The sequence below is a fragment of the Pteronotus mesoamericanus genome, unplaced genomic scaffold, assembly GCF_021234165.1.
Source record: "Pteronotus mesoamericanus isolate MK-2021 breed Mesoamerican mustached bat unplaced genomic scaffold, CSHL_Meso_final contig_20, whole genome shotgun sequence".
NCBI lineage: Eukaryota > Metazoa > Chordata > Mammalia > Chiroptera > Mormoopidae > Pteronotus > Pteronotus mesoamericanus.
Genome location: NW_026555085.1, coordinates 86,606,612 through 86,618,534, shown reverse-complemented (window position 1 = coordinate 86,618,534; position 11,923 = coordinate 86,606,612). Strand labels below are relative to the sequence as shown.

The 11,923-nt window shown below is 41.6% G+C and overlaps 1 long non-coding RNA gene across 1 annotated transcript; it reads right to left on the bottom strand.

Moving 5' to 3' along the window:
- Nucleotides 1-222: 222 nt before the first annotated feature.
- Nucleotides 223-11,683, bottom strand: LOC129067234 (uncharacterized). Its single transcript, XR_008528751.1, has 3 exons — nucleotides 11,566-11,683; nucleotides 7,166-7,240; nucleotides 223-272 (listed from the first exon to the last, which is right to left on the bottom strand). It is a non-coding gene; the product is annotated as an uncharacterized LOC129067234 (long non-coding RNA).
- Between the last annotated feature and the right edge of the window lie 240 nt (nucleotides 11,684-11,923).

Genomic DNA, 11,923 nt, shown 5'->3' with positions numbered 1-11,923 from the left:
AATGGGGGGAGCTTTGAAGTTTATAAAGACAACAGGTACCAGGGATCAGATTTGCACAGATTGGGAGCTAAGATATTTCAGGAATCTGAAAGAAACAAAAACAATTTAAAAAAATATTAGATTATAGTCTCACCTCTCCTACCTGCTGGGACTGCCACAATCCAGGGGTTTCTGCTAGGCCCACAGATCTCTTTCCATTTGGTGTTGCTACTGAAAATAGGGGTAGGTTCCGCTCTATTTTTCTGTGTCCCAATTTCCTGTAAACGATCAAACTGTAAAACAAAAAGTAATAAGATCTGAATCTTCCTGCTGGGGACTTGATGAAGATGAATTAGACACTGACAGTCAGAAAAAGATGGAAGGCTCTTCATGACAAAGGCCAAACTAATTCGAAATGAAAATCATCAATTTGACTGTGCTCACATGTTACTTAAAAATCAATGAAGAAACAAAGTGAGGGACCCCCGAAGCCATTTTAGCACCCCTGCTTTTGCATTCAACTCTAACTTAGCAGCCTTGAAAGATCTTGGCTCTGAAAACCCAGTCAATCATCATTAATAATGATATTTTTATAGCACTTTAAAAATTGGAATTTCCAGAGCCACTTTGATAGATGCCCTGTCACTACCTTGCCATTTGCGTAATTTTTGCTGGGTTGTTTTTTTTTCCTCCTCTATTTAAAAAAAAAAAAAAATGTTCAACAGACCAAAAACGAAGAAAGAGGAGGAATTTCTTTTGATAGAAAAATTCATAAGAGATGGCACAGCGTGCCCTTGCTATGAATCTGTTACTAATGAGGAAGGTAATTTAGTGAATTGTACAAGGACTTTGAACTTTAGTTTATTTGAGAAGTTAAAAACAAATGCCTGCCTGTTGCCTTCAGATTTGGAAAAAGAGTTCAACAAGTTTGCACAAAGGCGAAAAAAGATTAGAAGCACAGACTGGGTTGTTGTTTCTCTGATACACAAACATCTCTTCTTGAGCAATTTACCTGTCTGCTTATCTCACCATGAACCTTAGAGATTACATAGTATCCCAGTGTGACTGTCCCAGAAAATTCAGAAATACTCCTTCAGAATATTTCAGTTCATTTGTTACATTCTCATCTTCTCTCTCTCTCTCTGTCTCTCTGTCTCATGCACACACACTAGCACGCACATCACTGTTTTCCTTGCCTTTGAAAATGCAGGTGAAATTCTTTATTTCTGTTATAACATCCACAAAGCTATCCAAGCCTATGAAAGACCCTGGCAGACGCCAACTTTGAAAGAGAACTCTAACAATTCATGTTTAACCTCTGAGCCAAAAAAAAAAAAACCCTGAATTTTTCAGAAGTTGGTATGTGTTGTTGTTGTTGTTTTCCTTGTAGCCTCTTTTGTTCTTTTCCTCCAAAAGACTGCACAAGAATTTCGATCACCATTGGGGGCCTAATATTGGTAGCAAAAAAGCGAGTTCCTGTCCTGGTGCTGAACTAAAAGGGAATAAATGTCTTGGATGTATCAGGTTTCTTTGTCAGGCAAACAAAAACAAAGGGATCTAGTTTACTGGAATAGTTTCAGTGCTCATTAAAATTGATGACTTCGAAGATTCTGTGCCTCTCTTCCTTTAACCAGGGCCATCGGCCAAGAATCTGCTGTGCTGTTAAAAACATCATGTTACTGGGGTGTTGTAAAACAGACCACTGCTGTTGCCTCTGCTCACCCTTCAGGTTTCAGTGTGACTGCAAAAGTAGCTTGGGGTGACTAGAGGACGATGGACATAGCCACTTAGCCAAGGGACAGCGATGGCATGGGCCCTAAGATGCAACTTGGATTTTCTATCCATGAACATCACGTTTGACAGAGAAAGGAAAGGAGCTGGGTTAACATCAGACAGAATTTAGTCTTTTCTTAGAAACGTGTGACTCTGCAAAAGTGTGCCTTTATTCTCGGCACAAATTGCTATAGGAAATTACATAGCTTATCAGATGTGGTTTTGGGGGGCTTAGGGGTGAAGCCACTGCAGAGACTAGTTCTCTTTTTTGTTCATTCTTAGTGGGAATTTGGGATGTAACAGGGTCCCCTTATCAGGGACAGACTTGACTAATAAGTGCTAACAATATTTGTGATCCAATTAAACTCACATTACTCCAATTTAACAAAGTAGACCTGAGTCCTGGAAAAAGATTTCCACTCTGCCCTGAGAGATAAGATACAACGCTTTAACCTACATGATACAGATTGGCAAATAGGTCCTGCAAACTTTGCGGGGAGTGAAAAGGACAGGGCCAGACAGGAAGTTGAACCCAGTGAGTAAGGTTTCAGGAAGGACGTTCTTCTCACAAACCCTCCCTCCTATTTTTTGACCAACTATATGGACTCACCCCCATATGGCAGGAACACCCAAACAGGATGTCTTTGATCTACTGATAATTTCTACCTATTTGGTTGCTGAAAACAGAGAGTGGATTAAAAACATAATTTTATAAACAGAAGTTTTCCACTAGCTGAAAGAACCATAGAGTACTCATAGTGTGTCTATAGATTCATTCATTCATTCATTCATTTATATGAAGGTAAAAAATTTTAGGGAATGCAAAAGAGATTTAAAAACAAAAAGAAAAAACAGGGCTCAAGGAGGCATTAAGAATAGAAAGCAAGGCAATTGCCAAGCAAGGACATAGCACCTAGGAGGACAGTGTTGAAGGCAGAGGGAAAAGTCAGCATTTGAGGGAGGGGCTTCATAAGGAACATGGGAGGGAAGATGAATCTTAATGGAGACTTCAATGATACATAGATTTTCAAGTATTTTTCACTTTGGACCCCTTTCTTCAAATGAAATCTTACCCAGAAATCCAACGCAGACAGCAATGAGAAGAGCGCTCCGCTCTCACCTCTCTCCACCTTTAATATTTCTCACTGGTTATTTCCCTCTCTTTAATAAGAGTTCACAGTTTGAAAATCACTGATATCTAGAAGGTGCAAAGTACAGAAGGGAAGGGAGGCTGCACTCTGGGTGTGGAGGGCAGTAGAGGTAAAGCTGAATAAGGAGGCGGTGATGGAAATGCTTTGGGTTAGGGCAAGGGAAGTGTTTTGGCAAAGGAATCTGCCTGATTTCTGTCCGACAGACTATATGGGTCCATTGAAGATTCTTAAGTTGGGGAGTGAGTGATAAAAATGGACATTTAAGAATATTAACATGGCAGCCATATGCTGATGGTCTGCAATAGAGAGTCCACCCAGGATCCAACTGGAGTAATCCAAGCATCAGGAATTGAGGTTTCTGATCTTCCACAATAGGGTTGAGGCCAGAAAAATGGGGATGTAGCCAACAGGGCCTAGTGACTGCATATGGAAGTTAAAGGAAGTGCAGCCGGGAAAGTCATCTTTAACTGTTTGGACTAACCGAGGTCTTTCTTTTGTACATTTGCGGGAACTTATAGTTTTTCCATGGCCATTATCTTCATTAGTCATTATACCTTTGTGTTATTATTTTACTAATACATTTCTACATATGGGCTTTAATACTCCGGAGATCAGGGATTGTGCCTGTTTGGTCACTGGACCTTAGCACAATAGGTAGAAAATTGGCAAGTAAATATTTGTGAAATTAAGAAACTCAATAAGTGATAGCATCATTGATTTTATCAAGGGAACCAAGAGAGTTCAGTTCAATTTTTATCGTATTTTTCTTAAATGAGAAAAATAGATCTAAATGCAGATTTCTTACCCCTGATTAAGACATGGGACTGAGGAATAGTTGAAATGTCAATGGTGGGTATAAAAATGAGTCCATGAACAGCAGTCAAAGCCGTGAGAATTAATTAGTTCACCCAGTGAGAGTGAATTTAAAGGCAGAAAAGCAGAGTGAGCTGAGGATTCTCACACAAAAAATCAAATGGAGAACCAGAACAGTCAAAATTAAAGAATATTTCTCTGAGGGTAAATTGGAATGGTTTGCCATACACCCACATGTTGAGGCATTTATAAGCTAACAGGAAGCAATCCTCTTTCAAAAAGTTTAAAACATTAGGGATTTTGGAAGTGAGAAAAAAATCTACAACTAATCAAGAGGAGTCCCACTCATTTTTAAGTCCTTATTAGAATTCTTCATTGTATTTATAAAACATGATTGGACACCTTACCCCGAATATCCCGACCGGGAAACACTGTCTCAGGCACAGAACTTTTTCTTTCCTTGTTTCTTTCTCTTCTTTTTTCCTGTCTCCCACTTTCTTTTGGTAGCAACATATAAAGTATCTCCTTGGAATGATATAAGCCACTTGAAATTCCATCAGAAAATCTCATTTGCTGATCTAATTGTGGTAGCATTCTACCTAAACCCTTTGTTTGTTGTTGTGTTTGTTATTGCTTCTGTTATTGTTGTGAGTTGTTTCGTTTTTAGAGTTTATGTTTTGTTTTGTTCTCTTTGGTTGGTAGAAAGGAGAGAGAAAAATGCTTGAAAAACACTAACTATGACTCCTTTGTAATAAAAGAAGGTGACTCTATCCCCCACCCGTTCTTACTTAGAGCAAGTGACAAACAGATCTTTCTTTTCTTCTAAAAATAATGATAGCCCCAAGGACATTACTATGACAAAGTTACAATGTGTATTTTTTTCTATGTAATACTGTCTTCCTTTATCCCTGTGAGAAATTATGCGTATTTTATTTAGAAAGTAAATAGATACAGATTCTTAGCTCACATGCTAAATGCTACAATTTATATATGAAATGTAAATGTTAAACTTCTAAAGGTGTTTTAAAATTACATATAATATTAATGTCAAGGAGTCTGAGAGAAGAAAACTCTGGGAATAAAAAGACCATGCAACCACCAATAGCATTTCTTGAACAAAAGCTATACAGGCACTTTCTAGTCTCAAGCCTCAGCTAATTGGTATCTTCCAAAGGAAACACCAAACTACCAGAAATTGTGATGGGTCCAGGGACATTACAGAGCCACAGTGATTCTCCATTAAATCTGGAAGTTAGACTTCAGAAGACTCTGGATCTGCTTGATGCTGCCTGTAATCCGTGAAAGCTTTCCGGAGTCTGCTCACTTCCTCATGCACGCAAAGCTCTGAATGAGCATTCCCAGTGTGCCCAGCTCTGCAGGAGGCTGAAGGAAGAGGAGGCACAGCCAGCGCCCATGGGCGGCTCCAGCTGACGGGAGCCCCTCCGTGGGCCATCTTCGTCATCTTCGCGTCTTCGCCTTCCTGAAGACGTGGCAGGTACCTGACTGGAAGCAGGTGGCTCTCTTTGTTTCTCTTAGTTGCATTAGAATATAAAAACCTTCTACAGCTATGATTTAACCTCGTTTTCAAGAATAACACCACTTTTTGGTATTTATCCATACATTTATATGTCCATTCTAATTCTGAATTGCTGATGCAGCCAACTGCTGGTCAGAGTTTTGTTTGCCCTAACACTGAGAGGCAGGGGACATTCAGGAGTCCTCCTCCAGAACATTGTGCAAATTGGGAGGAGGAGAATGAACTGTCAGCAACCGAGGGAAGGGATTCTTAAACTTTCACCAGGAGTAAGGCTGAGGAGGAATAAGCGGATAAGCATGATCCATGAACAGGAAAGAAGATGAGCAAGAGGGTTTTTAAAACATCGTCGAACACGTCATTGTTGCTTTGATGGAGCAAGATCAAAATAGGACAAGTAAGCTGCCAGGCAGACAGGAAACACGGTGGCCTGCCTACTGCTCCCGGGCTGAGGGGGCCTCTGCGGAGTCAGGCAAAGAACAGTCAAAACAGGGTTTCAGGGTTTCAGGGTTTCAGGGTTTCCAAAAGCTGCTCTGCACACACATCAACCTCACAACAACCCCGCCTTTTTCAACAACACAGAATGTCACCATTTTTTTAAAAAAGGTATTCCTTCCTAAAACATGCAGCTTGCCTATTCTGTAAAGATTTATTCTCCTTACACGTGTGTTTTATCCTATAATTAGAATCATCTTCTTCTAGCCAGGTACCTTGCATGTTCTCTAATTTCTTCATAAGCTTTCTTGATACCTAACACATCAAAACCACTTAGTAGATATCGTTGATCAACAGGAATTTCTTTACAAAGAGAAAGGCCAGGCCTTTCTCTGTATGTCATGTGTTAATGCAGTGTCCCTGGGCATTGCGCATTGCAGGTGATGTCTTAAGAAACAAGACTTCATGAGCAATGGCCAGGTAGACTCTCTTGGTTTGGAGCCAACAGCAGCTTTCTTGAAAAGGCTGCCTGACCCTACCTTGTTACCCAACCAGTAACCACTGGCTCGCCATGCTAGCCAGTCTGAATTTCTTCCTACTTCTTCAGCAGTTCCTTTATTCTTGTTCCTTCTACAATTGCAATTTCTTCCCCATTTCAGAACATAGTCATTCTCCATGATCCTGCCTATCAAGCACAACTTCTGTGAATTTTTCAGGTCCCAAAGAACTCAAATAATCCTTAGTATCTACAGACAATAATGGTCTGAATTTAGCAGTTTTATTTACTTTCCATCTGTACTCTTCCTAGTTTTCTGGGCCCTTGTCTTTCCTACGTTCTCGTCTAGATCCTAAGCCTCACAGCACAGTAATGTGATTTATAAGTGGTCAATAAGTCACCAGTGGGATGTGTGGCTCCTCAGTGAACCAGAAACTGGGTAATATTAAAGTGCATGCATTCACATGCACACACACACATGAGCATACACATAGCATCATCCTTGGGTGCTACTTACTCTGTGTGTTATCCCATTTAATACTCAGAGCAATACTCATAGGTAGGTATCATTTCCATTTTATTGATGGGGAAAACTAAGCTCAGGGAAATCACGTATTTTTCCCAGCATCCTCAAGTTAGTGACAGTAATAGACAATACATTTTATTGTCTTCTGTCTCAGGACAGTGTCTTCTGTCCCACAGACATAATCATAAGAATGTCTTAGCCAGAGCCCTTTTTAAAAAATCTTGATAAAGTACAGCCTGTCTCTTCTGCTCATCCTTGCTTTATTCTTCTGAATCTTTCCACTTTCCTCATGAATAATGAATGCCACCAGCATATGGACATTACTCAGAACGCCAGGTAGAAGTCAGGAAATGTTGCTGTGAAAATAATAACAGGGTCTGCTTCTCTGTGTTTGCTAGTGAAAAAATACCACCCTCTGTATTTTCCAGGGAATGTGTCGCATGGGTCATTCTACTCACTGGCATGCGGGCTTGCTCTTCCTGCCTCCTGAGTCAGTCAGAATTGGAACATTTGAGTGGATGTGTGTCAGCCTCCTGTGAAGGGAAAACATCGACACAAGCAATACAATTTGTCAATACTGAGAATCATAAGGTTCACAGCCTATTCATGAGGATTATGTCACTTGATTCTGACAACCTCTCTGAAATGTACCTAACTCACAGTGTAACTGTCCCTGATTCACAGGTGAAGAAATTGAGGCTGAGAAGTTACATGATTTACTGCAAGTGAGTGGCAAAGCCTCCACTGGAATCCCAGTTTTTGCTTATTTTTGTTCACATTGTGATCTTTCCCCCACATACCAGGAGAGGAGGAGTTGAATGGAACGAAACTGGTCACACGACAAAGCCGGCACAAGGGTACGCTTGCAGGAGAAGCAAAGGGGCCTCAGCTGTGTGGAGAGACGCCCCCTCCGTAACAGAAGGAAGGCTCAACACAATCCGGGTGAGGGACAGAGGCAGGGACAGGAGAGTGAACACATGCAGCCTAGGAGTTGGCAAGAGAGGCTGTTCTCCAATGTTCTTGTTCAGAAAGTAAGTATATTTGAAACGCTGAGAACTCCACATATATTCTGTTAATAATTTACCAACTCAAAGCATTAAAGATGTTGACAAAAGCTTTTCCATTTACTATGGTGTCTATGGGTGATTTGAAACCACTCATTACCTTTCTAGGCTCCTGGGTTATTTCTGAGTGTCCCAGCTAATTGGCAGCAACAAAAGCAGCTTGGACCGGCATCACATGGCATTTTAGTTTGAACATTCAAAAACCCTGATTCCACACACAGGCGTTTTGCCACTAATTCACTGAGAGACCTGTTGGCCTAGGCCTCGGTAGGCAACTTATATTTGCCAATAGATGAAATTTATAGTGTAACTGGATATTCCTGCATGAGGAGCTCAATATTAAAAAAATAAATACGTATTCCAAGAAGCCCATCAGGACATCACCAGAGTTGTACATTCAATGGGAAAGAAGAAGCTAAGCATCCTTATAATCAAATATTTTTATTATTTCAAAACCTTCTAAGTTTACGGGACTAATGTTCCTGAAGTGAAAGGAAAAATTTACCTTGCAGGATGAATTAATGATTTTAAGCTCTTATTTGTAAATCAAAACCAAGCAGTATAGTACTTGCTATTTTAAAGTTTTGGATTCTTGTTCCATTTCTGACACCTCTAACCCCTTTGGATAAGTGTATCAGTTAAGATGTATTTGGCTACAAATACCAGATAATGCAACTAACAGTGGTTTAAACAATAAGGGCATTTATTATTTTTTGTATCACAAAGCCCAGAGTTAAGGAAATCCCAAGGTGCTTAAGTCGACAGCTCCATCCATCACTTGTGTCCATGTCTCTGCTCTGTCGTGCATCCTGCACAGGTTGTCCTTGTCGGCTAGCTCCCCCCAGGGCCCTCAGCTGGCTGCTGAAGTATCCGTGTTCCATAGAGATGATGAGAGTCAGAGGTAGCAAGGGAGTGTCTACCAGTTGTGTCCCTTCTTTAAAGTGAAAGAAGCTTTCCAAGAAGCTTGGTCAGACCATGTCAGATGCCTAAGCACAAACCCAGTCACTTAGCAAGGCTCATGCCACTGACTTACCCTGATCAAGGGCACTCCCGGGGCTAGAGAGGGGTCTCAGCCGCCTTTGAGCAGCCAGCCACTCAGGAGAGGGTAAACAAAATTAGAGAAGAGGAGGGAAAGTCGATTTTGCAGGCAATGAGGACTATCTGCCATATTAAGGAAACTCCAATCTTCTTTATTCAGTTGTCAAGTGTCCCTGAGTAGTAACTAGACTAGAGGTCACCACTAAAATTCCTACAACTGCTAAAATTCCACAGTTCAAAGGTGAAGATGACTCTATAACCCCCCCCCCTTAGTTGAAGAATCAATATGATTCAATACAATAAGATTTTCCCAGAAAATAGTAGAGATTAGAAGGAATTAATATATAATTTACCAAATGAATGACTGCCCTCTTAAAGGGTACCATCCATTGATCTCTGTATTTCTGGGAGATAAACAAGGTTATGTGATGAAGAAAGGTAAACATAGACAGGGAGAAGAAGCATAATGAGTAGCCCACTCCTGCATTTCTGACTTTGTCCAAGTCATTAAGTCATGGGTAGGAGAAGTGGGAAAGGTCTCGCTGTAGCACTGACCTCCAAACTAGAGTGTGCCATCCACGTAGGATGCACCAATGATCCATCTAGGCCTGAGAACAAAGGGTTGGGATTCCTATTTACATTTTTATCTTGTCTTTTATATGTATGATGTTTCATAATGTGCATGGTGCATTAGCGTGGTAGTAGTACACGCACATAATTTATGTAGAAAGAAAAGACGTAAGTTGATACATTTTTCACTTAGAAGAGTACACAGTTTAAAACGTTGGAGACAATTGGTATAGATCATACGAGCATTCTAATGGCTTCAACTATACCACAGAACTGGAAGGAAAACACACTCGTGCAAACCTGAGACAAGTGTACTTGCGATTATCCCACACTAACTAAGCAAGGCAGCCTGAGTATGGGTTTAGAATACTCCATTTACAGTAAAACAGAGATTGCCAGCTTACTTTTATTTGTTGATCCTTTCAAAGGCTCCTCCTTTGTTTACGAGGAGACCATTTCTATCATGGTTTTCCTCCTCCCCCTCCTCCAAAGTAGCTCCTATTTTAAGAAGTGTTAGGTTTGGTCTGTCTGGCTCAACACGAATGTGGCTTACCAGTGCAGTTCAGGAAGTTAGAGGAGCTTTGTGGGCTCCCACAGTTTGTTTGCTCATTCAATTAACAATTGTGCATCTATCTATTAAGTGCTAGACAGGAGGTTACAAAGATTTATTAAAACTCCTGGAGTCCCATGTCTAGAAGGAATGCTCCCCAGGCTGGAGAGAGACGACAAGAAAGTGGAACAATAGTGTATTAGCCAGCTACAGAGGGAAGGACACAAAGCAGCAGACTGAGGGGGAAGTCAGGAAGTCACAGGTGGGAAGGAGTGGGTGTCAGGAAACCCCTCTGGGAAGAAATGGCTCTTAACCCTTCCCCGAGTTTTGAAGAAGAGTGGAGTAAGTCAAGTGCCACATTCCTTTCATCAGAAGAAACAACGGCAAGCCCCCGCACCCTGCCTGAGGAAGGAGACGATGATAGACTGATAGAAGAGGAATCTATCTTTTCCCTCTGTGAACCTTATCTCTGCCGCCCTCGAGCCTCACATGACTCTGAGTGTGTAGCCTGGGTGTGGGCCCTCCGCACAAGGAATGCAGCTTCTCCTGGGTACACGGAAGCTGCCTGTCCAGGGCACTTAAGGACAGGGGAGTGCGTCGCTCCCCCCGCAGCCCAAGTGCTCGGGACACCAAGGCAAATGTGGTTCCAGGGGCCCTTTGCAAAAAGAAATGAGACAGTGATGTTTTGGATGAATGCAGAGGTGAGAGGGGCTGGAGAAGGTGCAGAATTTAATCTCTATGTATATGCCATGCAACAGGCTAAAAAGGGTTTATTCAATGAGTTTAATCACAAAATCTGCTAGAAGAAAATTCTAACCTGAACCTCAGATTCATTCCAATGAGTCAGCACTTTTGAACTATACCCTGGAAAAAAGGCCAGACTTTCTACTCAAAAGAACGGTTATTTTTCCCTCAGCACTTGTCCCGTCTTCCACTCTTCTGTCTCTCCAGGATTTGGCTCAGCAGTGGCTTAGAATCAAGCTTCTAGCCTTAATTCAAAATGGTGGGGGTGGAGTAGAAAAAGTATCTATGTCCTAACTCAGCAGACAGGTTCTCAAAGGCACTTTTTTCTACTTCCAGGAGAAAGGTAGGGGGATTGCTTGAGTATTCCTTCCCGAAACTTGGAGGGAAAGGGATGCAGGGAAAGCGACTTCAGAAGAGCAAGATTAGAGTTGTGTTAGAAGCAGAGAAAATCTTTTTTGTAAGAAAAACAAGGGTTTTTATCATCAAAGTAGGAAATCCATTAAAGCTCTGGTGCTTTGTCCCAGCAGTGAAAACAGCTGGGGGTGGGAAGTGGGAAGGGTGCTGAAGAGGGAGAGAAGTTAATCTATATCTAGAATTCTTTAATTAGATGGTTAAAAACAAGGCAAAACAAAACAAAAAAGGAGGGGAGAGAGAGTCTTTATAGTAGACTTTTGAGTGTTGTTCAAGTGGAACAAGGAAACTGGAATTTGAACTCCGCTTGCCCGCCCTCCCGTAGAAGGGGCCCTCCCCGAGGAAGGTGGCCCAGAGCCACTCCGGAGACTTCCCTCTCCGCAGAGAACACATGCAGACCTTCACACATTCTCTCCGAAATAATGTTAATTTTTTTAATGTAAAAAAATTTAAAACAAATAGGCATTTTGCCTCGACTTACAAGGGTTTCACCCATAATGTAGGGCCTAGATGCGGCACCTCTGAATGGAGAGTCCTTACTCCTTTTGAGCCACTTCCTCCTTCTTATTGTTGGTTATGATGTATACCAAAAATGCTTCAAAACCAGCCTACAAAAGACAAACACAAAGGTAAATGCAGGGAAAAGGGTGCAGAGAGGTGATCTTGGCACTGTTTTGGTGCCAGGATGGTGAAGGACAAGAGGGGAAAAGTGCGTGCCTTGGGTGACCCACAGGGGACAGTCATGGAAGAGCGGCAGCCTGGAGCCTCGTTCACGCAACGTAGACATCTCAGTTCTGATTCTTTCTTTCTCTCGCGCGCTCTTTCTCAAAGCATACTTT